This window comes from Pelmatolapia mariae, linkage group LG12 (genome assembly GCF_036321145.2).
Source record: "Pelmatolapia mariae isolate MD_Pm_ZW linkage group LG12, Pm_UMD_F_2, whole genome shotgun sequence".
In the NCBI taxonomy this organism is placed as follows: domain Eukaryota; kingdom Metazoa; phylum Chordata; class Actinopteri; order Cichliformes; family Cichlidae; genus Pelmatolapia; species Pelmatolapia mariae.
Genome location: NC_086237.1, coordinates 3,895,984 through 3,922,277, shown reverse-complemented (window position 1 = coordinate 3,922,277; position 26,294 = coordinate 3,895,984). Strand labels below are relative to the sequence as shown.

Here is a 26,294-nt window from a genome sequence, read left to right as displayed (position 1 = left end):
TTAGGACATCCTGATAATAATGAATTACAGTAGTCCAGCCTGGAAGTAATGAATGCATGAACTAGTTTTTCAGCATCACTCTGAGACAGGATATTTCTAATTTTAGAGATGTTGCACAAATGGAAGAAAGCAGTCTTACATATTTGTTTAATATGTGCGTTGAAGGACATGTCCTGGTCAAAAATGACTCCAAGGTTCCTCACAGTGTTACTGGAGGCCAAGGTAATGCCATCCAGAGTAAGAATCTGGTTAGATACCATATTTCTAAGATTTTCAGGGCCGAGTACAATAACCTCAGTTTGATCTGAATTAAGAAGCATAAAGCCATCCAGGTCTTTATGTCTTTAAGACATTCCTGCAGTTTAAATAATACAAGATATTACAAAGTTACAGAATATTAAAAAAAAAAAAAGCTCTAATAGACGCAAATAGTGCCAGTTATAAATTCCCCAGTATATTTCACAAATTAAATACATATGGTTGTTCTGACAGGGGGTGGAGTTGGGGGAGGGGGTGTAGATATTAATGATACTCCTGACCATAGATTTGAAGGTTTCAGTGAGTGTCGCTTTGCTGACTCATTCATTTCCACGCTCAGACCACATCCTTTGTACATATAAAGCTGAGCATCACAGTGAGTTTCAGTGCATTCAGCATCTGATCAAACAAGGGAAGAAGAAATGTCCTGCCTGAAGAATTTCAGTCTTTTCATCTCATGTGTGCTCCTCTTCATCATCCAGCCAGGTGAGTGATGTTTTCTATTGTAACTTAATTTACCTACTGGTAATTTTAATCTTCATGTAAACGAGCATAATGCAAAGTCACACTGCTGATTATCCTTCAGTGTTACAGAGCAGTTGGTGCAGTGTGTTTGTTTCACTCGTCTGTTCTTCATTTGATCATCATCTGATTTATGTGTCCTGATATTTTGTTTCTGTTTTAGGTCGTGGTTCTGAGATTATTAATGGGAAAGAAGTCAAGCTATACTCACTGCCTTTCATGGCTTATGTGAGAAGTGTGACTAAATCTTTGTGTGGAGGGACATTAATCCATCCACAGTGGGTGCTGACAGCTGCCCACTGCACTGGGTAAGAATCTGAGGTCTTATTTTCCTCAATTTAAAAAATAATGCAGTATTTATTTTAAAAGACTATTTGAAAAAACTCATTCTTTCTGTAACTACCCAGAGGTCACTACCCTCACCTGTGGTCACGAGCTCTGGGTAGTTACTGAAAGAATGAGATCAGGGACAGAGCAGCAGAAATGTGCTTTCTGTAAACGGTGGCTGGCCTCTCCTGTAGAGAAAGCGTCATTCATTCAGTCATTGGAGAGAAGCTCAGCTGCTACTCTTCCACATTCAAAGGATCCAGCCGAGGTGGTTCAAGTATCTGGCAAGGATGCCTCCCAGGTTAGGTGACATACAGGAACCCCAGAATCTTTTTAATGGTCAAATAATACAAACTGCTATAATTATACATGCAAAGCTAATTACATTGAAAGGAGAGGATGAATATAGAATATTTAAAGCTGATTTTTCACTCTCTTGTAAGTACAATATCTGTACAGAGGTGTTCTAGAAAGTTTCATTTAAGATGGAATAACAAGCAAAAAAAAGTGTTGCACTCACTTGGGGCGATCGTGGCTCAAGAGTTGGCAGTTTGTCTTGTAATCGGAAGGTTGCTGGTTCGAGCCCCGGTTCCGACAGTCTCGGTCGTTTTGTCCTTGGGCAAGACACTTCACCCGTTGCCTACTGGTGGTGGTCAGAGGGCCCGGTGGCGCCCCAGGGCAGCTGTGGCTACAATGTAGCTTGCCATCACCAGTGTGTGAATGGGTGAATGACTGAATGTAGTGTAAAGCGCTTTGGGGTCCTTAGGGACTAAGTAAAGCGCTATACAAATACAGGCCATTTAAAAATGTCACAGCTACATACACATCAAACATTTTATGTACATTTTAATTTCTTCATTCAGCTTGAAGAAAACATGCAGATTCACCTATAGCTCAGTAACAGCCATAACCCAACCCATGTAGTAATGCACAATAATAAGGAAGCATGATTATTGTTTGAGAAACCACAGATCCACTAACCTTTTAAATATGTAAACCTTCATCACCAGATTGTGTTTTTTCTTTTACAGGAGTTATTGGGTGACCCTGGGAGCCCACTCCAGAAAGAACAACGAACATTCGAAGCAACTCCGATTCGTTGAGAAAAGTTTTCCTCATCCTAAATACTGTTGTGCAAAGTACGACAATGACCTCATGTTGCTGAAGGTAAGGTGATATATCAGGGTCTGATACCAAATGATGTAAATGCACTGCTTCTTATTTAGCGCCTTTCTACCCTCTCAGAGCACTCAGAGCGTTACACAACATGGTTTTTCACCCAAACACTTTTTTCTATGCTTAAGTGCTTTCTATGTAACACTGACACATTCACTCATACTCTAACTTATGCATCAAAGAGCGTCGTGGGGTTCAGTATCTTGCCAAAGGATTTCTGACATGCAGACTGGAAAGACCAGGGATCAAACACCAAACCAATAGATAACCTGCTCTACCTCCTACAGCCAAGTCAGGTTTTGCTAACTTAACTAATACATAATCTTCATATTTTTACATATAAAACGTACTTCCATGTGTGTATAGACATGTTTCAGCACATCGCTGCACATATTTCACATTTTCCAAGCAAAATATTAGAAATAAATGAATGGTGATTCAAGACTAACTTTTTAACAGCTTAACAAACCGGTGTTGAAAACCAGGGCAGTGCAGTGGCTCGAGTTTGGCAACACTGTGAGAGACCCAGCAGCTGGCAGCAGGTGTCTGGTGGCTGGATGGGGAGTAACTGAAAACAACCAAACATCAGACGTCCTCATGTCTGTCAATGTGACTGTGGTGGACAGACAGAAGTGCAACTCTCGTGATTATTACAACCACAGACCTTAGATCACCAAACACATGATATGTGCTGGTTCAGATGGTACAAACGTCGCTGATACCTGTCAGGTACGTATGAAGAATCCATGTATTTTTCCTTGTTTGAAGGAAATGTTCATTCAGCTCAACACCTGTGAGTCAAAGAAACACTGTCATGTGTTTGTTCTTGCTGCAGGGGGATTCAGGAGGGCCACTGTTGTGTGATGGAGCGCTGGTTGGAGTCACTTCTTTTGGAGCAGGTTGTGGTATCATTAAAAAACCTGGAGTCTACTCGTTTGTCTCAGAGAGACAGCTGTACTGGATCAAAACTACGATGAAGTTATTCTAAATGTGTGAAACCACAGCATCAGTCTGCATGATTTGATGTTACATCTGTCAGTGTTGTCTCTGTAGACCATTATTCAGTTTATCATTTTACCGTTCCTCTTACAGTTTATGATTTTTTAGTTTCTGCCAGCTTGCTATACTTTTTTTTATAGGTTCTGCACTTGGTTAGTCCACCACATGATCTTATGGCAGATAAATGTGGACTGACCTCCTGACCACATTTTAGACCTACTATAAAAAAAAATTGGAAACACTGTTTGAAATTTTACCATCTTTCACCACACAAACCAGACAGATACATGGTTATATCTAATCATCATTTTTCCAAATAATTTAAAGAATTCCCAAACATGAGTGCTCCTGGTTGTTGCAGATGAGTGCAGCTGCAGTAAAACCAGGAGAAGCAATTTTTATGTTCACACAAAAGCCATGAATGTAAAATAAAACAGAGAGATTATTCAGACTGTCAAACAGACAGATTCAACAGCTCATATACAACCAACTGAAACTGAAAATGAGGCTTGTGGACAGGATTGTTGAAAAAGATTTTTAAAAAGTTTTAACTTTTTTTTTTTCATTTCGCACTACGACTCTGTTGCTTGAAAACCAAAAAAACAAACATATTTTTCTACTTGCTGCTTTTTCTACTTTCTAATAAAGCTGGAGGCATTAATAACAAATACACATTTGCTCTCTTTTTCTTTGATTGTACTGCAGTTTCAAACTGTACCTTTCAAAGTATCATCGTTAATATAATGAGTTTACAGTTACAGTCTAATTTGAGGCCCAAGAAACATTTTCACTGCTTTTTCCAACTCTTTTGATCAGCTGCAGATTTTCTTGTATAAATGTTTTCTTCAGAAGAAAATAACACAGAGAATATTCACTTATGGGAAACAAAGGAACATGAGAAATACTGACAGCTTCACATGTTGAGGATCTCCTCTTCCTTAGGATTCAGTGACATGATCTTCACACATTCAACTCCATCAACACTGTGTCTTTTGTCATCGATTACTTCCACAAATCCTGATTCTTTTCTTTCTTTTTGTTAAATTGTCTGAAAGTATCAGTCATATACACGTCTGCACCTCCACGTGGTTATTTATGACAAATTTGACCACAGGCTTTGAAACAATATCAGCACTCGATCAACAGTTTCCTCGTGTTTGTTGTCTCTGTAAATGAGCCGGCCGCGATCACAAGTTTATAAATATCATTACTCAGAAAAGAAAGAGTACTTTTTATTTGAAGTAAACATTTCAGTCAATCACCTCATATATGTTATTATTCTTTGTTCTTTAAGTTGTTTAATCAAGACTAAACCAATGATGTAAACATGTATATGCTATGATCAAACTAATCCTTTCATTAGAGGGAAAAAGGACCGTGGAAGAAGAAAATACCTGTCCTACACAGAGTGCAGCACTCGAGTCTTGTGTTGGTCATAAAAATGTATGTGTTCATTTATTCCACTGCTTGAATGCCAGTTTAGCTCCCTAGGTAGATGTTTTTTATATAATTATTGTTATCATTAATTATCATTGTTACCAGTATTGCTGTGAATTTGGTGGAACTTACACAGTGCCCCCCAAAATATAGCAGAGAATGCCACCTAATGGTGGAGTATAAAAACTACATGTCAGTTGCATGTAGTCGTCTTTTGCACGAAACCTTTTCATAAATATGTTTAGAAGAAAACAAATGAACAAATTATTGTTTCACTGAACTTGAAATCTAAAACAAGCACAGTGACATATTAATATTTGATGCCACAGAAAGACTTTGTAGCTACTGTAGCGACCATATACAGTTTGTGGTGTATGGTGTTGCGTGTATATTCCTGGATTTATGGTTGTCGTGCAAGTCATGTGGGAAGTATTGAACGAGCAGGAAATATGTTCACCCCGTCGCTGGTGTGTCAGCAGGGAGACTGGGTGAGTAAGGGGAGGGTGTGTCTTGTTGACTGCTGTCAGTCATCTTGCTAAGTTTAGAGCACCTTGGAGTAGCTTCCTTTTGCTCAGGCTTGACTGCAGCATTGATGGATTATTAAACATGCAAATAAACAATTTATGGACCAGTTCTTGGAAACTGGATCAATTTGTTGGGTTGCTTACAAGTCATTAGAGCAGTAGTCCCTACTTCAGCCTCATGGTGGTTAAATTGGTAATGACAGCAGCATTTTGAAAGTTCTTGTGCAAACAAAAGAGGTAAAAGAAATTATTCGTTTTTTTACTTCTGTGTCTCGCTTTATTGAAAAGTACAGAATATACGTAAAAATATATTTGTTTTAATGTTTCCAACCACAAACACTCAAATTTAGACATAAACAAACAAGGAAACATGTTCAAGAATTTATCCATGTCAAAAAATACGTTCAAGCTTAACTTTGAGTTTACGTTTAAAATACACCAAGTAGTGAATCTGTTTGGCTGACAGGCTGGATAATCTCACTTTGTTGTTTTACCTTCATGGGTTCCTTCATAATCTGCAGCAAACAGGAGCACTCATCTTCTTAGAGTTAATCTAAGTTAACTGGAAAAAGAGAAAATAAGATTTCTACAATTTGCAGGCTGCTCAACTCTGACTCCAAAGTCTGTGCAGCTTCTCAGTCATCTAGGTCATGACCAATGTTCCTTAGGCAGCGGTTGTCCTTCTCTCCTGTATTGGCTGGAGCTTTCTTTTGGTGCCTTCCCAGCTTTGACAAAAGTGCCAGGTTGTTTGATGCACACCATTCTCCCAGTTTCAGGACCTCATCTCTGTAAGCCACCTCATTTCCCTGTGATCAGCCCCACCACTGTTGCGTCATCAGGAAATTTGACAAAGATGCTCTCTAGGTGGGCGGGACTGCAGTCATATGTGTAGAGGGAGTAGAGTTGTAGGCCTAGTAAACAGCCCTGGGGAGAGCCGATGCTGAGAGTGCGAGGGGAAGAGAGGTGAGGACCCAGTTTCTCCCCCTGGGGTCTGTTTGACCAAGAAGTCCTTTATTCAAAAGCAGGTGGGTGGCGGGAGCCCCAGGTTGGTTAACCTGGTGATCAAAATGTCTGGTATTATTGTATTAAAGGCTGAGCTGAAGTCAATGAAGAGCATTCTGACGCAGCTCCCCTTTTTTTCCAGGTGACTCTGTGTGGAGAGCAATGGCTACAACATCTTCAGATCTGTTAGTCCGGTATGCGAATTGGTGTGGGTCCAGAGTGGCGTAGGAGACAGGTTCTGATGTGCAGAGCCCCGATCCTCTGTTCTTACCAGAGTCACCGTTCCTGTCCTATCTGTGTAGCAGGCGGCCTGTTAGCTGCACCGCGGCATCCAGGAGTTGTGTACGTAGCCAAGTCTCTGTGATGATAAGCACGGAGCAGTCCCGAACATAACGATTTCCAGCCAGCTGTCTTGCGTACCATGGATCTGGCATTTGTAAGGTAGAGGTTCGGCAAAGGAGGTCTGAGTGGCTGTTTCCTCAGCCTAGCCAGTAGTCCAGCCCTGCAGCCTCACTTTTGCTTCCTCTCTCTTCGCCGTCTGCATTGCCTGTTCGATCTGACAACAATCCACAGAGATCCCGCTGGTCTCGCTATCCTGTCCAGAATGTTGTGTGTGCGCTGAAAGTCGCTGATGATTGTCATCTTCGTTTGAAAACCGATGTCCAATATCTCCAGATGACTGTAACGTCCAGTTGTGTAGGTAGATGCCCGTACAATGTACGATAAGCACACTAGACATACAAAAAGGCACAAATAGGGAGAGCTGCTGTAAGCTGCTGCGTCTGTGCGCGCAGCCATCTTGGTCACCCAAACAATCTTGGTCACCTGAACATCTTCTATCCCAGGAGACTGAAAAGATTCAGCATGAGCCCTCGCATCCTCAGGACCTTCTACCTCTGTGCCATTCAGAGCATCCTCACTGGATGCATCAACACCTGGTACGGCAACAGCACCACTTACAACTGCAAAGCTCTCCAGAGAGTGGTGCGGTGTGCGGAAAGTATAATTGGAGGTGAGCTTCCCTCGCTCGAGGACATCTACAGGAAGCAGTGCCTGAGGAAAGTGGGGAGGATCATCAAAGACTCCAGTCACCCCAGCCATAAACTGTTCAGACCACTTCCATCAGGAAGGAGGTTCTGCAGCATCCGGTCCCGAACCAGCAGACTGAGAGACAGCTTTTTCCATCAGGCCATCAGACTGCTGAACACTTCATAGACACCTCACCTTCACTTACTGGAACTTCAACATTATGCACTCCATACTGTACATTAATGCCACTGTTTTGCACATTTCCAACTGCTGACCTCTGTAGATTTTATTTAATTTTATATATATGTATACACACACACACACACATGTATATATACATATTTGGTATACATATTCAGTAATGTGCATACATTCTTATATTTGTACATATATTTATTCTTATAATTCTCAGGTTCCATTCTTATATTTTGCTTTGTTTTTATGTTTCTTGTATTTTTCACACCTCTGTTGATGTGAAGCTTGCACACAAGAATTCAACTTCAGACAACATCTATATTTTGTTGTGATAGAAGAGAATTTTGAGATGACATTTGTAACTGACATGTCCTAATACGTTATCAGATATTTATCACTGTGTCGACTTATCACCATGATTTTTTTATTGGTTGTCAATTTGCATCTACCTTCACAAGAACTGATTTTGACATGATTCACAAAATACCAACGTTGAATGATGGTAAATAAAACAATCAAGTCATAAAATCATAAACATAACTTCATTGATTTTAACAGAAATACAGCTCCAAACTGTCTTTGCTGCTGTCACGTCATGAGCTTTGACTGTATTCACCTGAGGGGCTGAGCTTTTTGTTCATTTCAGCTGCATCTTTATCACTATGATCACTCATAAACTGGGACACAAACTTAGGACCCTGGGACTATCCACTACCCACAGACCATCACACGTCAGAACCGGCACCAAAACCTTGTGAACCCTGGTCCTGAGGACAGCCCTGAAGGGATCTGGGATACAGTGAAGTTTGCTGATGACACTACTATGGTTGGACTGATCACCAGTGATGATAAAATCCTCACTTCCCATAAATGGTGAAGAGGTGGAGAATATGAAGAACATCAAATATCTGGGTGTTCACATTACCAACAATCTCACATGGTCAGTGAACATATCACAGCTGGTAAGAAAGCACAGCAGCGACTGTTCTTCCTGAGGAAGCTGAAGCTGGCCCGACTGTGCTCTCAGCTCCCGGTGAAGCACAATAGCGAGCGTCCTGTCAGTGAGTCACTGTGTGTGCTGACGCCTCAAACAGAAACAGAGACAACACGCGCTTCAGGGAAGAGATACCGAACCAATAACATCCGGACAAACAGACTAAAGAACAACAAACACACACATCCAGATAACCAAGAATTCTTATACATCTTTTATTTCTACTATTTTGGTGCCTTTAAAAAAACAAAAAGCTACTTTTACCCCTTGCTGTTGGTTGATACTCACCAAACAAACTTTTGGTCTTTACTCTGGTTTTAAAAGGCATGCAGTCCTCTGTGACTTAAACAGTGCAGTTATACTCTGCATTTTGAGACCGGACACTTCAGTAAACGTTTCCTAGCTATGTGCTTTATATCTTACATGCTCTCCATTGTTCTCCTTAAAAATCTGAACCAGGCGTGTGAAGAGCTCTTGAGGTTCGAGGTTTTTCCTCCACAAATATCTGTAACTGCACATTTTGATCAAATCTTTTAAGGGACGATGGAGCCCGAGCTTTTCCATGAAACTCGAGCCCCTCTTTTTGGATGCTGACAGCAGAACCAGCTAATGATCAAACACTCGTTCTCCGAAGAGTTTCAGGACTTTGCAGAGTCTCTGTTTGTGATCCTCTGTGAAGGTTTCAGGCTGCAGGACCAGCAGGAACACATGAGGTCCAGGAGCTGTGAGCCTCACACAGTTTTCTACATGATCTCTCAGATCGTCTTCAGAGATGTTTGGAAGCAGCAGATCTGGAGTGTTGATTAGGATGATTTCTTTGTCCCTCAGCAGTCCTCTCACCGGCTGATAGTCTGGCTCTTCCTCAGGGCTAAACACAGGAACCTCCAGTATGAAGTTCACCACAGCGGTCCTCTCAGACTGAATGTTCCCCAGCAGAACCACCCTGATCTCAGACACTGCAAAGAAAACCGTAAAGAAAGCAATGAATACAACGAAGTGTAGAAGATTCAGGTAAAGATTTATTGTCTATTTGTCTGTGAGTGTTTCAGCTGACTGCACTGATTGTTTTTATAAAAACTCAGAGTTGGGTCTGACTCACTGTCTGGTGGCTGCAGATCGTCGCTGCTGTTCAGCAGCTGCAGATCATCTGTGAAAACACAAAGATCATCTCAGAGCGTCATCATCAGAAAACATGTTTGTCCTGGATGTGCTCACATTCACTGGGTAGTGTAGAATTAAAGAGATTATTTTACTGCTACTGTTCAAGACCATCATCTTATCGTTGCATTAATTACCATTCATCAGAGCATTGATTGAAGCTTTCGGCATTATGGAACTTCTGTGTCTGCAGTTATCTCTTAAAATACATGAATGTTCTCTACATGCAAATTATGTGCTTGTAAACGCAAGAAGGGGCGTTACAATACCCTGATGTTATAAAAGCAATCTAGAGTGTATTTTGGGCAGAGATGTACAACTGATGTTTTGCAGTTTACACCTCTCCACGCTGCGTGCATTCATTAAAATCAATTGTTTGACCGACCTCTTCTGGACTATCATTGTTTTACTCTCATCCTCAATTTCGAACCCGTAACATTTGGTGCATTGGCCGGGGTTGAGGGGGAGAGAGTTGGAGATTGAGACCGAGAGGGTCCGAGGTGCTCAGACGGGCAGACACGAGTCAGTGGTGGAAGTGAGTGGACATAAGCCGGCTTATCTAAAGGTAAGGCACTACCTGTTGAATTATTTCCAAACTGTGCCAGATTGACGATTACAAAATTGAAAGTCTACTCACTGAAATTACTGGTAAGGGTCTGTTTTGATTTTGGTGAAAATCTCATGAGAATTGAAGTTGAAGCAATGATAATGAAATGTTGAAAGTGACAGTAGTGAGTAAAGAGAAAGCAGTTGGACTGCTGAGAGAAATAAGAAAAAAAGCAGTTGGACTGCTAAGTGAATTTAGTGTGATAGGTAATTGGTGAAGTGTTTGTGACATTACAGTCTCAATTGAATATAAAGCCGGGCTTGGACATTATTAAAAGTATTTTTGTGGTTTTATAGGATGTCTTCAAAAGTAATTAAATTTTATAGAACGGGACTCTGGGAGTTCTAAGAAGTGCATTGTTCAGAGGTAACGCTTGCCAACGGTTCGGACGCGCGCCGTTGTCCTCTACGAGGGATAGTCAGTTGGTCACTGTGGAGATTGGGGCACTCCAGAATAACTAGTGGTTGGACCACTTTGCCGTCCGGGACGGTGATTTGCACTTTTTGGTCAGCAAAGTTCGGAACTTGGGCGTAGGACGCTTTTAAATTGTGTTAGGACATTAGATATGTGACCACGGCCCGGGGCCGAGACTGGTTAATTGATGACAAAAAACTCAGGGAGTTTATCGGTTGGACCGTTAGTCTAAAATTGTCGAAATTGTGTAGGTTTTGAAATGTTAGGCCTGATAATCTGTGCAGTTGTAATCATAGGACGTCTGTGTAATATATTAAGAGACTTGTCTGAGTCTGTGAGTCAGGCTGGTATTATTTTTAGACTGTGTGTGTGTGTGAAAATGCAAATAAGGCAGCTGAGAGGTGCATAGAGTATGAGGAAGTTTATAGAGACCGCTACACATTGCTGTTTGCCTGTATTTAAGACGCTGGTTTTGTTTATTACAATAGTGTAAGTAAAGTTTTATTTCTTGCCATGACTGTATGACTTTTTGCTGGGTTTTGAGATAGGATACATAAAATGTTGATACTTAGGCTGATTGAAAACACATAAGTATATGCACTTAGTACACCCACTCAAGAAATTATTGTGTGACTGATGCTACAAAACTGACCTAAAGAATGGTGATGTGTGTGGAGAAGTGTTAGTTGTCCTGATGTGTGAAAGAGCTCTATTTAAATGTGTGTGAGTGAAATGAAGGCATATTGTTTTTAGATAAAGATTTAGTAGAATTACTGATTGTTTGTAGACTGTGAAATTCAAAGGGAAACAGAGTCTGCCTGTTGCCTGCAGGAAGTCTCTGCAGAGGCTGTAGAAACAGGAAACCGTGTGTGTGTCTGGGACAGGAAATGCATGCCCATAAAAGGGAAGCTCACGGTGACAAGTGTGCACCCAGAGAAGAGAGAGAGTTAACTCTGGGCAGATGAAGCAAAAGGGAGGTTTTAAGATAAAAAATGAATATGATACTAATTATATGCTTTAGTGTGCCAATACAGGTGGATTTCTCTCAACATTGGGACCTTGAGTACAGCGGCAGAACAGTAGATTAACAGAATTGGGAGAAAATAAGCCAGTCTTTGGCTCGAAATTGTGCAGCTTGAGCTCTCACTTTGTCCTTGACCCCGAGAAGAAACGCAAAGGACAGTCAATTTCCTGATGAAGACCGATAGAACATCATGGACTTGAAGAAGTACCTGAAGCTAAAAGACAGTGCAAGTGAGAGCAGTAACACTGACGACGACTGATGAGTCCAGCAGCATGAATGAAAGCACGTGATGCAACATGCATGCTGGTGAAGAACAGTGTGATATGTCTGCTTGAAGGCACTGACTCTCATATTTGCCAAGCTTGGAGCAATCTTGGAAGAGAAGACTGAAAAGATGAATGGAGAAGAAAACAGAGCAAATGAAAATAAGACTGAAGGAAGAAGAATACTGAAAGATCAAAACAGAGAAGAAACAGACTGTGTTTGCTGGAGCTCTGAAGCCCGAACAGGACACTGTGAATGAAAAAGGACCAGTGAGAGATGAAGCTGGACGAGTTTGATTGCGAGAAGATAGGAGATGATTGGATTGAAATTGAAGCCTGAACTCATGATTGTTTAGGGATGTCCACCACATCACAACAAAGAGGTAAACAATACAAAAGGTAAAGATAATAAAAATAACTGACAACTATATCAATGAATAGAAAACACACATACACAAATTGTTACATGTGAGATTATTTTTGAAACGAATCAGAAGTGAGATAGTTTGAATCTAGAGCTCAGTGAAAAGATGTATAAATTAAATATGAATACATGAAAATGCAATGAATACATAAGGATGCAATGAAGAAGCAGCTTACACTTATGCAATGAAGATGCAGCTTACACTTATGCAATGAAGATGCAGCTTACACTTAATTAAGATGATCACCTGGCATGCAATGAAGAAACTGCTTACACTTAGTGTATATTGACATGAATATAGGAAAATGTAATGAAGAACGCAATGAAGGCATGCAATGAAGAAAACAGCTTACACTGCATTTACATGACCACATAACGCAAGGAAGAACAGGCTTACATAAATGACATAATTGGTATTTCTGACTAGAGAAAGTGAATGGGTCGTTTAGGCACCCGTGATAATAATGAAAATGTCTTAGTTTGTTATTTTCAGGAGTAAAGCAGACCCGGACCATTTCTCCAGATGCAGCAGTCGGAAGGAAGTATAGGTTAACATCAATGGATATGTTAAGGCAAGTTTCGGGTTGAATTGTTTACAGCAGGATGTGTCCAGGAACCTGAAAGCAAGCCCTAGCTGCTGGCGGAAGACCAGGAGGGCTGTTATTTAAGGTGGGAAATTAAAGTTTGGGTTAGCAATTCGGGGACGGAGAAAACTGACTCTTTAACTGGAGAATGGGAAAGTGTCTGTGAGGCTGTGAAGCCATATATGCAAAATAACACACACAAACATACGCAACGAAGATCAGCTTGCTACTTGTATGAGTGATAGAATGGTGTGAATGTTTGATAAAGTGATTAAAGTAGTTTAAAAGGGTGACTTAGGAGTGGTTTTGCAATGATTGATTAAAACAAGTGATTAGTATAGAAAGAAAATGAAAATAATGGAATAATGTGATAAAGTTTAAACATGTATTTGCTTTGCCAAGTTGAGTTGTTGAGATGTGACTGAGTATGCAAATTAGTTGGGGAGCTTATGTGAGTGATGACAGAGGAGCTTGCTGTGTGTGTGTGATTGAGGCCTTAAAGGAGAAGTAGACTGTTCAGAGGTGCAAATTTGATTAAGAGGTTTATAAATTAGTGTTGACACATTGGGATAACGTGTTTATATCTTAGGCTGAATCTGAGTATGGTAAAGTGCTTAAAGGGGGATATTGTTGTGTACAAAACGGTGCAGCTTTTGGCGAGGTTTTCAGTGAGTTGAACGGGTGAAATTTCAGATTGTTGAAGATTTTTGAGGTTGTTGTTTTATTTTTAATAGAGGGAGTTTTAATAAACATGGACATGTTTAAGGGTGGTTTGTAACAGTGCACTTAGAAAGAAAAAACCTGTCAGGTGATTTTGTTTTGTACTTTGATGAGCTAATACTCAGCTCTCTTTTTTCTCATTTTTGTTGTAAGCAGGCCTGCAAAAGAATGAATAACAGCGCTGACAAAAGTCTCAGGAGAACAAAAAATAAGGTGACCTTTTCCAGATTACAATGGGCGAAGGAAAGAGGCCACGTGTGGGGATCGGATCAGATTGTGGGTCCCTGTCTAAAAGGATTGCAGCGAGCCAATCCAGTCCAAAAGTATAAAGAACTATTTTCCTAGAAACAAGTAAAAAGAAAATAAATGATTATATAAATAAACTGAGTTTACGGAAAGTGGAAAATCTGATTATTTGTGCGGAAGTCTACCAATACCCGATGTTAATGCGTGTGAGTGAATGTGTGGGTGAATGGACGGACCAGGCAGACCATAGGTTGGACCGACTGGACACTGACAAAAGACTGGACTAAGGTTGGACACATGACTGATAACTGTTCTGTTTTAAGTTTTCTTTTATAACACAGGTTGGATGATAAGTGGGAGAAACTGAGTATGAAATGTGAAGTTCTGGTTAACACACAGGTTTTTGTTTCTAGGACGTTTCAAGGATGCAGGCTGTGGATGGAGCCAAGAAAAGATTTGACATGATGATTAATTTGATTTGATTAATTAAACACAGGTTTGAAGGTCCGGAGAATTTATATATAATATGATAGGACTGAACTTTTATTTTAATTGCCTAACCTGAGTGAAGGATTTTGAGTTTGTAACACATGAGATGTGTCACAAAAAGGGGGGAGTTACAGGACTTAAGGTTTAATTTGAAATGGGTTTTAGGATTACTTGATGATGTTTGGGTTTTTTGATAATTTAGGTATGGTAAAACTGAGGCAGAAAGTGTTATTTTCAGGTTATTTTTGATTTCTAGAATAAGAGGTTATAATTTAGGCGTGCACATACAGATATGTCAAAGGAAAATTGTATATATGTGATTAGCTACATGAAATGTGCTCTTTTAGGGTTACTAAGCAAATGTCTACGTGACTTTTACCTAATAACCTCTGTGATGATAAACTTATTTACCGACTAGCAGCTTGCTCTCTTGTAGAACATACAGACTTAGGAAAGGGGAACCTCAGCTCTGAGTTCTGAGAATAACTCTGGTATCTTTGTAAGTTGGTAGAGTTTGTAATTAAATGTGGGGCTTGAAAAGAGGAAGCAAATTTGGTACAGGACGTGCTTGAGATGATCAGATGAGAGAAGGGGAAGGTCAGGAATAGTTTAAACTAAGATTGAGAAAGTAAATGGGGTGAAAGGGGGGTGTAGCAAGTAGATTCAGGGCAGCTCACAGCCCGGCGTAAACGCAAGGTGCTGTCACACAGCTTAAGTTATTTGTTTGATTTATTTTATGACAAAATAATAAGGAAACATTGAAAATATACAACACGTTGAGGAGACAGATAGGGTTGGCCAATCGAAAGGTTTTGTTTGTTTAGCATGATATCTTTTGTTATATTTTAGCGTTTAACATGGAAGATGCCTCTCTCGAGCTTCTCTCCTGATGCTACCCCACCAAAAGACGCTTATCCATAGAGACTATGTCAGCTCCCAAACAGACAACAACAAACCAAGACTAGCAATAAACAATCTAAACATAAATAATAACAAATAAAGAACAATACAGAATCCAAATTTGAACCGAAGAATAAAATAGTGAAATGTGGATTATTAAATATTAAGTATCTCTCTTCAAAAGTCTCTGTTAGCTGACGCCAAGCGGTCGCAGCAGATGGCTGCCCGTACCTGAGCCTGGTTCTGCCGGAGGTTTCTTCCTGTTAAAAGGGAGTTTTTCCTTCACACTGTTGCCAAAGTGCTTGCTCAATAGGGGGTCACAAGATTGTTGGGTTTTTCTCTGTATCTATGAAGCGCCTTGAGGCAATTTTTGTTGTGATTTGGCGCTATATAAATAAAATTCAATTGGATTGTATTGAAGTAAACTTAAATGTTATAAATTAGGAATTAGTTCATTTCTCAGGGGAGAAATGAAAAACGGGGACTGGTGTTAGGAATAAAAGAAATATTTTTAATATGTATCTGCTCATTATCTTGTTTTAAGTACTTTAATAATGAAGGCTTGTAGAGCAAGGCCACTTTTTACTCACAAACAAGTGCTCAGCCAGACTGAAAAACAGGAAGTTTTAGTGCACAAGGCATATTAATAGATATAGACACAAAAAGAGGAACTCCCCATATAAACAACGTTGAAGACTGTGTGAAGTATAAAGTACCGAAATAACACCATATAAGTCGCAGCTGATGATTCTAATGTTAGAGAGCTCTTGCAACTGGCGTCTGAGCTGTGCAGAGGTCTCTCACCCCCGGAAGATGTTTAAATAAAAAAGCTCCAAATCTGACATTTACACACGAAGGAATCAATATGGCAGATTTAATGGGATTAGGAGAACCTCATGATTGTACCAAGAAAGCAGAACTTGAAGGGAAAGTCAGGGAAGATTTAAAAGCAGGACCTGTTAGGATTTGGGATTTAGAGATTCTTTTATTGCTATCATATAATCTGCCTTATGATGACTGCATTAATAACAGGTTGTACAGTATTATTTTAATAGTATTGAATATGTTTGTCATAACAGTGATGTCTCTATTTACAGGTTGAGTTCATTTCATACACAATGCATAACTGTGCTTGTTTAGAGTTGATGTTCCGTCCAAAAGGGTTTTAAGCTTCACTGGTGAGAGTGTCCAGGTGATACATGTTGAGGGAAGATGAGAACATAGCAGGTTAATTGCATGCACGCTTACAAACACACATGATTTAAATATAGGCCAGGCCGAAGGCCTGGACTTTATGTAGCTTTTAACTTTACAGCTCCTAACTTCCAGGAATGGCGTGGAGTGTAATGAATGAATGCAAAATATGCTTACAGACACAAACATGACAGGGGTTTATTTTACAGGGTAAAGGTGGACCACATGTTGCTTTGTTTCTGCTTAGCAACTACTGAGGTAAAAGGTGTTAAAGATAAATATGCAATAAGTGAACAGGAAACGTGTGAGGGTGAGCCGGGTGAAACAAAATGTTGTAGATAATAGAAACTTGTCTAACTGGCATTAACAGTAACTTTTGCATGTTATGTATATGCTTGAAGCCAAAAGAGGCGTAAATCCTGATAGAAGATTTTGAAGTGTGCTTTCTAGCGGAGATTTAGGCTGACAGGGGGATGGTGTGTATTTTACTCAGGGTGTGTTTAAGAAAACTAAAAGTGTTGCTGACACACATAAAGAGTATTGAGATTAAGTAAAGTTAATAGAATGGATAGAGCCCAGAACATGATATTGTGAACCAACTTTGAATAATTAAAGGAACATTAGATGAACACAGTAGGTTAGTAAGGTGTAGCAGAGAAAGGCTGTTTGTTTTTTATCCCTTACAGGAGAAGATTTCCACTAGAGAGGGACCCAGAAAAGGAGCAGAGACCACTTAAGCATGAAGTGTTTTCAAGTAGGAGCTGGTGTTTTATTACTGGACCACCTAGAGGACATGAGGTGGTTGTCTGATTTGCTGAGTCAGAGGAAGGCTAGAGAGGGTCAGAGCGAAGGCAGTGGGCCTGGGAATGGTGGTTTCAGGGCCCACGATGCCATTAATGGATGTAGAGGTGACAGAGTGGGTCGAGGAGTGACACAAGGAAATGGTGTGATGATGTCTCTGGGAGAGACATCAAGAGAGGGAATTGTAGAATTAAAGAGATTATTTTACTGCTACTGTTCAAGACCATCATCTTATCGTTGCATTAATTATCATTCATCAGAGCATTGATTGAAGCTTTCGGCATTATGATATAATTTGTATTACAGGGGTTATCATAATCAAATATTAACAGGTTTATGACAGGTGCAGTTATAACCACTTTAAAATGATTGAGTTGAATATATATATCAAAACTCATATGCTGAGTATATTGTTACAAGTAAAATAGTAGCTGAGCAAAGGCCTGAATGTATTCAGCTTCTTGTTGCATTTGAGTTTGCCTAGCAACAGGTGACACAAGGAGGACAAGTCCATGGGGACCTCAAAGGCCTGAGATCATCACCATATTTGGATGGATGCCAGAAAGGGGAACTTCTGTGTCTGCAGTTATCTCTTAAAATACATGAATGTTCTCTATATGCAAATGATGTGCTTGTAAACGCAAGAGGGGGCGTTACAATACCCTGATGTTATAAAAGCAATCTAGAGTGTATTTTGGGCAGAGATGTACAACTGATGTTTTGCAGTTTACACCTCTCCACGCTGCGTGCATTCATTAAAATCAATTGTTTGACCGACCTCTTCTGGACTATCATTGTTTTACTCTCATCCTCAATTTCGAACCCGTAACAGTAGACACACACACACACACACACACACACACACACACATACACGTAGTTACCCATTAGTGCACAAAGATACTTGTAATAACTGCCCATTTAATGAAAGCTCAAAATTTCCATATTAAATATTCATTAAAGAAAGAATTAAATTAGTGATTAAAAATGTAAAACAAAATCAAACAGATGAGGATTTATAAAATTCAACTGCTTTAGGTAACATTCTGATGTGTACTGGGTCTTATTATGGGGTTTTTACTATGACATTTAATCCTAACCTCCTTGCCTCCAATCGATAAAATTTATAGCTTATGTGTGTCAGTAAAACATCTTTCAAAGTCATAAAGTAGTATGAATTGTTTATGTGGTAAGGCTGAAATAAGAGCCATCCTGACCCTGTGAGCTGACCTCGGCCATAAACCTGTAAAAATGAGTCATAAAAATGATGGATGACACCATCTGGGAAGAAAAACAAGAAAGTTATGGGAGGCTGGTGTTGAATATCGTAAAGGGAGCAAAACTCTGTAAACTGATGCATTGATTAAAGCATCACGTTAATAAACACGCAAGTGTTTCACCAGGTGGTAGCAGTGTTGGGAACTTTAACACCACAAACATGATTAAACACTTACAGAAACACCATGTAAAGGATTTTATCCAGGCCTCCAATGCTAAGAAGAAAAGTCTACCTTATCAACAAACGCTTTTGGAAACTGTTCAGAGGCATGCCAAACTCCCTCAAGAAACCAATAAAGCAAAGCTGATAACAGAGAAAATTGTTAAATTTTTGTGCTTGATGACCAACCTCTTTCTGTTGTGGAAAATGTCAGTTTTCAACGCTTAATTGAGCATTTGGAGCCTCGCTATCTGCTGCCAAAGCGGCATGTCATCTCAGAGGAAGCTATCCCAGAAAAGTACAAGCAGGTGTGTAAATTCATCTCTGAATATTTGGAAAACATTCCCATGTTAAGCTTGACAACTGATAGCCTAGAGTATTTAAAAGTAGAATGCTCATAGGGGGTCAACAACCATATGACCCCCTATGAGCAAGCACTTTGGTGACAGTGGGAAGGAAAAACTCCCTTTGAACAGGAAGAAACCTCCAGCAGAACCAGGCTCAGGGAGGGGCGGGGCCATCTGCTGTGATTGGTTGGGGTGAGAGAAGGAAGACAGGATAAAGACATGCTGTGGAAGAGAGACCGAGATTAATAACAGATATGATTCAGTGCAGAGAGGTCTATTAACACATAGTGAGTGAGAAAGGTGACTGGAAAGGAAAAACTCAATGCATCATGGGAATCCCCCGGCAGCCTACGTCTATTGCAGCATAACTAAGGGAGGAGTCAGGGTCACCTGGTCCAGCCCTAACTATATGCTTGAAAGTTTGAAATGAAAGTTTGAAGCCTAATCTTGAAAGTAGAGATAGTGTCTGTCTCCTGAATCCAAACTGGAAGCTGGTTCCACAGAAGAGGGGCAAAACGTGCTAAAGTTTAAATAAAAAGATCAGCATTGTTAAACTGAGCCATATTTTGGGTGCAGTGTATACTTGCATACAAGTATAATAGTATAATAGAATCATTTTAGTGTTTTCTCTTTTTAAATTTGAGTATGAACTTATCCCCTCTGTGAATTGCTACCTTTTGTGTGAGGGGTCTGTGTGTCCCAGGGATCGCAGGGGCTATGTTATCTGGGGGCTTTTGCCCCCTGGTAGGGTCTCCCATGGCAAATTTTTCCTGAGTGAGGGACCAGACAAAGAGCAATTCAGAAAACCCCTTTGAGAAGACCATTGAGGGAACAGTTCACCCTGCCCGGGATAGGGTTACTAAGGGACTAAGGGTTAGGTCTTAGTCCATGGGGCCCAACCGGGCACAGCACGAAAAAGGGACAGCTTTGACACATGACACAGAGGTAATTCAGATGCTAAAGAAACTTTATTAAAGCAGAGATAAAAATGAAAGTAAGTCCAACAGATTAATTATTTTGTTGGTTGTATGATAAATGATCATTGGTGGAATTAACCATCTGAGATCAAGGTTATTTAATATAATTTCAGAAAGGAAAGGAAACCATCACCAAACTGATTAAACAAGAAGCATTTGATTCTTTGATTTCTGCTTGCTGAGCTCTGTTACTATGATGACTGTCAGCGACAAAACCACAGGGACACAGGAGGACTGGAGTTGGGGTCTATTGGAACAACCTGGTTCCCAGCATTCTTATAGGCTGCAACAGTAGAGCCTTTGGTGAGCACAGTCACAACTCGGATGGGACCGAACTCTTTTTGTGTATCACAGGAATATCTTCTTTCCACTGATGTCGATGCTGAGTTCATGATCCACTTGTTCATAGGACCTAGATTCTAACTGCCTCAATTTGCTATCATCACTGGAGACTAGCAGATCTGTGATGGCAATGTTAGGGTCGTCAGTCTCACGATACCAGATGAAGACTTTTTCCTCACTTGAACTTCTGTTTGTGGTTTCAGCCACCCTGATCCAACCTCTCTTAAAGTTTTCCAAGTCTTCATCAAAGTTAACACACACTTTGATGTCATAGATGTATGTTGCTTTGTTCCTTCTTACCCACAGGTAGAGTTGGCTGTCTCGAGACCGGTCTTACTTTTACGTTTTCTTGGTCTCGACGGACTTTTGTCTTGGTCTTGGTCTTGCTCTCTCAGATCGACATAGTGTTCAGGAGATTTGGAGTCAACCATCGGTGGAGCGAGGGGGTGGCTTACTGGGCTTAAGACCGGGTCATTTTTTCAGAAGCCCGGGGTCTTTTGGAGTGCGATTTGTTTCATAGTTAGATGCCTGACTGACAACTGTATAAAACAAAAACTACACAAAATATTCGAAGCACATAGAGCACAGTCGTAAATTCCCCCTAATTTTGGTATGATCCAAGCTCAGGCACTGGTCGACTGAGCACAGCACTGTCAGCGAGGGGGGAGAAGTTGCTGCCTGCGAGTTTGCTGCAGACAGAGGAGAGCTTAAGTTCGACCAGGTACCAAAGCAAATTATTCGTACTGTATAAATAATGTAAATATGACGGTGTATCACAAAAGATTGACGTCAAACTGATCACCACTGGCACACCTGTGGATGCATATAAGGCAAAACACATGGGAAAATCAAGAGATATCAACCAAAACACCAGGAAAAGAATTGTGGAGCTCCATAAGTGTGGCTCAGTTTTGAATACAATTTGGTGCCATTTGCAATTAAGAAATACAGACAGTTTCTCCCTTTTCTCTTAAAGTTAACAAATATGTTTTTTATATTTATCAATCTAAAAAAATAAACATTTAGTCTGATTTGATGTTACAATTAAAAAAGTGTTTTTGTTTTTATCTGAAGAGTTTATAAATATCTGGTTTCAACTGTATATTTGATGATGTTGGCTTGATTGTCAGCACAAAGAGGGAGAGAGAGGAACAGAGAGGAACAGAGAGGGAGAGAGAGGGAGATGGAGAATGAGGACAGAACAGAGATGGAACAAGAGCAGGTGAGACACACATGTTAGTCAAATGGTTGTTTGCCAAAACTCATGAGAACATGTATCTAGTGCCTAGTGTATCTTTTTAGATACCATTTGTTACTTTTCAAATTCTATATTTATTAAGTTTTGCAGGCTTTTTTGCTCAACAAGGCTAAATAATGATATAAACTTTTCTGAATCTAAATAGTGGACTTTGGTAGAATTAAAAAATAAGTGTAGTGCAGGTCTATGATGATATTTAGTCCTACTATCATGTAGTTTTGATTCTGGTTCTGTTTTGGTTAAATCGTAAGTAGTCCTGATTTTGAACTGTTGTAGTCCTGTTTTAATTCCGGATCAGTTCTGGGTCTGGTTGAATTGGGGTTTAGTCCCTGTGTCTTGATACAGCCCCGACTTTGCTCTGCCTTGCTGCTTAATAAAAAAACTAGTTTAAGGTGTCCTGTATATGTGACATATATATATTTTTCCTATATGAAGTTATTCTTTTTTGAACAAAACTCAAAACAGGGCCTAATAATCTTTCAGTCATTTCTACCCTCACTTAATTTCCTTTCGCTGCTCAGCTCTCACACAGTGGCTCAGCTATGCTCCAATCCCTCCATATTGTAGCCAATCACATGCGAGGATATAGGATAATATCATTATGTGAAAAACAGAGAGGGTGATGGACGCGACAGTCAAATGGAGCGTGCGTCTGTCCTCTTAGTAAGTGTGAGACAGTAGACAGCGGTGAGGAGGGCTGTGCGAAAGCAAAAACACATAAATATGCCTGACACCTGTAAACGAAGCAGCATCTGGCTGCAGTTTAAAGACTTTTTTGTCTTGGTCTCGGTCTTGGTCTCGTCTCAACTTGGTCTTGGTCTTGTCTTGGTCTCGATACCCTCTGGTCTTGGTCTTGTCTTGGTCTCGGTTTAGGCGGTCTTGACTACAAGTCTACCCACAGGTGAACCAATGGTTCCTTGGGCCTCTGGTTCAGGTCATAGCCCACCCTCTCCCAGCCCAATCTATACAGCTCAGGTTCATCATCTGCTTGTGCAGTGACATGAAGGGCCATGATGCGATCATAGTCTGATGAGCAACTACTTTCATCTGGTTTGTAGTACCAGAGGTAGGTTTCCTCTCCACCGGCTCCAGTATTAAGGTTTTTCTCAGTCTTGTGGTATCCTGCAGATTTGAGGTTCTCACTCATTTTATCATTAAATGAAAACTCAATCCTGGTGATTCCACGACCCTCTTCTGTACCAAAGGCAGATTGCATTTCCTCCATTTCCTTTGTTCAGATCATCTGGAATTGAAAGACCATCTCCAAGGAAAACTTTCTCCTCGTGCTTATTCACAGACAGTTGGAGTTCAATGATGTTGGACATGTTGGGTTCCTGCATCAAACAAAGTTAAAGGATTAATGAATGGAAATTTGAACATCCAGAAGTCAGACGGTAATAAATTATAAATTGGTGTAGTTCTCTTATCTAACACAAATAATCTAAACACAAATGCAGAGCGTGTGTTTGTAGACTTATGTATGTGCAGACCGTTTTTGGCTGGATGAATTCTTCTAGTCGACTGAAATCTGCTAATCTCACACTCTCACTCAGAAAGTCCTGCCTTTATATTCCCTACAGACTGTGTAACTGTGACATGAACGTTTTTTTGTTTTTTTTGTTGTTGTTGTTGTTTCATGGAATATGGAAACATGACAAAAGTTACTGCATTACTCAGTTAGAAGAAAGACAGACGCAACAACGTTGTCATCCCCTATGTAGCCGGTGTATCAGAGAAACTCAGGAGAGTTTTCTCCAAGCACGACATCCCAGTGTACTTCAGACCCAGCAGCACACTCAGACAGAAACTGGTTCACCCGAAAGACAAAACTCCAAAACACAGACTTAACAACGTGGTGTATGCTGTACAGTGCAGCGAGGAATGCCCAGACCTCTACATTGGAGAGACCAAACAGCCACTTCACAAGCGCATGGCACAACATAGAAGAGCCACCTCCACAGGACAAGACTCAGCAGTCCATCTGCATCTTAAGGATAAAGGTCACTCTTTCGAGGATGCCAATGTTCACATTTTGGACAGAGAGGACAGATGGTTTGAAAGAGGAGTGAAAGAGGCCATCTATGTCCACTGTGAGCGACCATCTTTGAACAGAGGCGGTGGTTTACGACACCAACTGTCTGCCATCTATAATCCAGTTTTGAGATCCCTTCCCAGACGCCTTAACGCCCACTCACATTCTGGGCCATCTGACCTCAGGAATTCACATGATAGGGTGGGGCCAGGTTTAACAATGAGCTCACCCGAAACCCTGGCTGATTAGGTCCCACACCCGCTTTCACACCTTGGCTCATGTGATTAGAGGATCACCAGGGGGTCCTTTGTCCCTCTTTGGGGGGATACTCCCACTGGGTTTAAATCTGGGACTCTCGGCCATTTGACCTTAGAACTGAAGAAGCTTCTCGGATGAGAGGTGAAACGTCTTCAAGCAACTTTAAGAAGTCCAGACGCTTTTCTTTCCAAGCTCCTTAGACTACGATGACCTGGATGACTGAGAACCTTCACAGACACATTACTCAGTTACTTCATCCACAAACCTGTTTTTTCTGTTCTCTTGACAGAAGTGTGAGTTACTTCCCAATAACTGTGCTGCTAAAGGAAAAGTCATCATCACAGGTATGTGATGTGAATAATAAAACAAATGGACTCTGACATTTAGCTTTGTGCCATTACTTTTTTCCAATGACTGATGTGTGTTTCTATTCCCTGAAATCCTAAAATGTCCATGCTAAAGATCATTCATTTGAACTAACCTCTTGTCTGTAGATATTTAAAAAACAAACATTTTCTTGGTTGATCAAAGTGGGAAACAAAACAAGATAACGATAAACAGGAGGATCCAGATATGCATGTGCAACTACTGCATGTGGGACATAATTTTACAATGACAATTCATTAAAACTGATGGATGGATCACATTTTTGAGAGACAGGTTCATGTTATCTGCAATTGTTTCTTAAGTACGGCACAGACCTCAGGCTTTGATTTCACAATAAACAGCAGCATGACTGAAGATTATAGTCCTCTGGGAAACTTCTGTTCTACTCAGTGTCTCTTCAAGTCTGAACATAAAAGTCCTGACAGCCTGAGCAGAAGTTTGAAGTCTGCACTTTCAACAGCAGATGAAATGGAGACTCAGTGGCTGCATCTCACTGCTATGTTGTGTTAAATTGGTCCTGTTATTACCAGACAGATAGAGCCTGATTATTAATGTAATTACACGTGTATACACAACCCTGTATAAATGTGATGACCTCGAAAAGATCATGACAGCTCCAAAAGCAATCTTCACATTTCTACAGGGGAAAATAAACTTTTTTACCCTGCAATTTACTGATTTGTGAAAAGATGTTATTTTCACTCAAATTTTAATTTTTAATTTCTCTTTTTCAATTTTTTTTAATGTTCACACAAAATCCATGAACATCAAACAAAGTGAGTTTATTCAGTCTGTCAGTCATGGTTTGTCACCATCGTGTTACAAACTTAAACTAAAAATTGTGGCCAGAATTTTTATGCTGAATTTTTAAGCATAAATTCTTGTGGATTTTATTGCTCTTTGAGTATTTGTGCTAAAAAAACAATCCTAAAACAACGATTTGTCCTGATACATTTTCTATTTTTTCTACTTTCTAGAAAAAATAGCTGGTGGCTCTTTCTTTCATTCATTGTTTGTTCTTTCAAAGCTTCCTGTTTTTTGCAGTAACTCCTTTTGGTATACAAATGACAGACCTGACCACATACTTCCCTCTTTCACACTTTTCTTTATTTGATTGTCACTTTGTCTCACACACAGCCACAACCTCGGGTCCCGGCACAGTCTTTGATGGAGGGAGGTGTGATGAGCTGATGGAGCTCCGGTGTGTCTCAGCCTCACCTGCCGCCGAGCCCAAACCAAACTCCTAAATCGTTCACATTATTTTGCAATGAGGAATTGTTTCAGTCCTCCATTTTTAGTGTTCAAATTAAATCAAATTTAATATTGAAATATTTTTACTGTATTTTCTGAAAAAATACCACATGACACCCAAACTGATTATTCTCTCATCTTATCAGGATACGTTCCCCAGAGACACAAACAAAAACACAGTTATTAGATGTTATTAAATCCCTTTCAGAAAAACAATCCTTTAATATTTATATACATTATATACATAAATATGAACATGCATGAATATAAATGTTATGTCTCTGAATGTTATGAGTCTTTTCTTCCTGCTCTTCAGGTCATCTTTAGAATTTTTCTAGAAAGTTTTTCCTTTAAAAGACGATCGCGTTAATGTCAACACAAAGAATAGTCACTGTCAATAAGACTGAGCTCCAACCAGAAATGAAGTAAAAGGCCTGAAATCCAGCCTCTGTGGGTGTAATGTAAAGTTTGATGTAATGCTTTTGGTTTTTTTGGAGGTGTGGTCCTAAACTTTTGATCAGCTGTAGGGGAGACCAGGGATAGTTGTAACATTTTTGACATTTCTGTCTGTAGCTTGGAGCTCTTTTAAGGTAGTGGATTCAAAATGTAATGCAAAGTATTTACACGTCTCTGCTATTAAATAGTGCAGCTATTTTCTCTGCAGCACAATTACCCATTGCATGGTATGGTCTCAAACACAAAGAGTGAAATGTTACAA

At 40.1% G+C, this 26,294-nt stretch overlaps 1 long non-coding RNA gene and 1 pseudogene across 1 annotated transcript; both read left to right on the top strand.

Moving 5' to 3' along the window:
- The first annotated feature begins 680 nt into the window (after window positions 1-680).
- LOC134638789 (granzyme K-like) lies at window positions 681-3,271 on the top strand (annotated as a pseudogene).
- A 1,842-nt stretch (window positions 3,272-5,113) lies between these two features.
- On the top strand, window positions 5,114-25,580 carry LOC134638790 (uncharacterized). The gene is made up of 3 exons (XR_010095286.1): window positions 5,114-5,207; window positions 24,228-24,282; window positions 25,463-25,580. It is a non-coding gene; the product is annotated as an uncharacterized LOC134638790 (long non-coding RNA).
- Window positions 25,581-26,294: the final 714 nt, after the last annotated feature.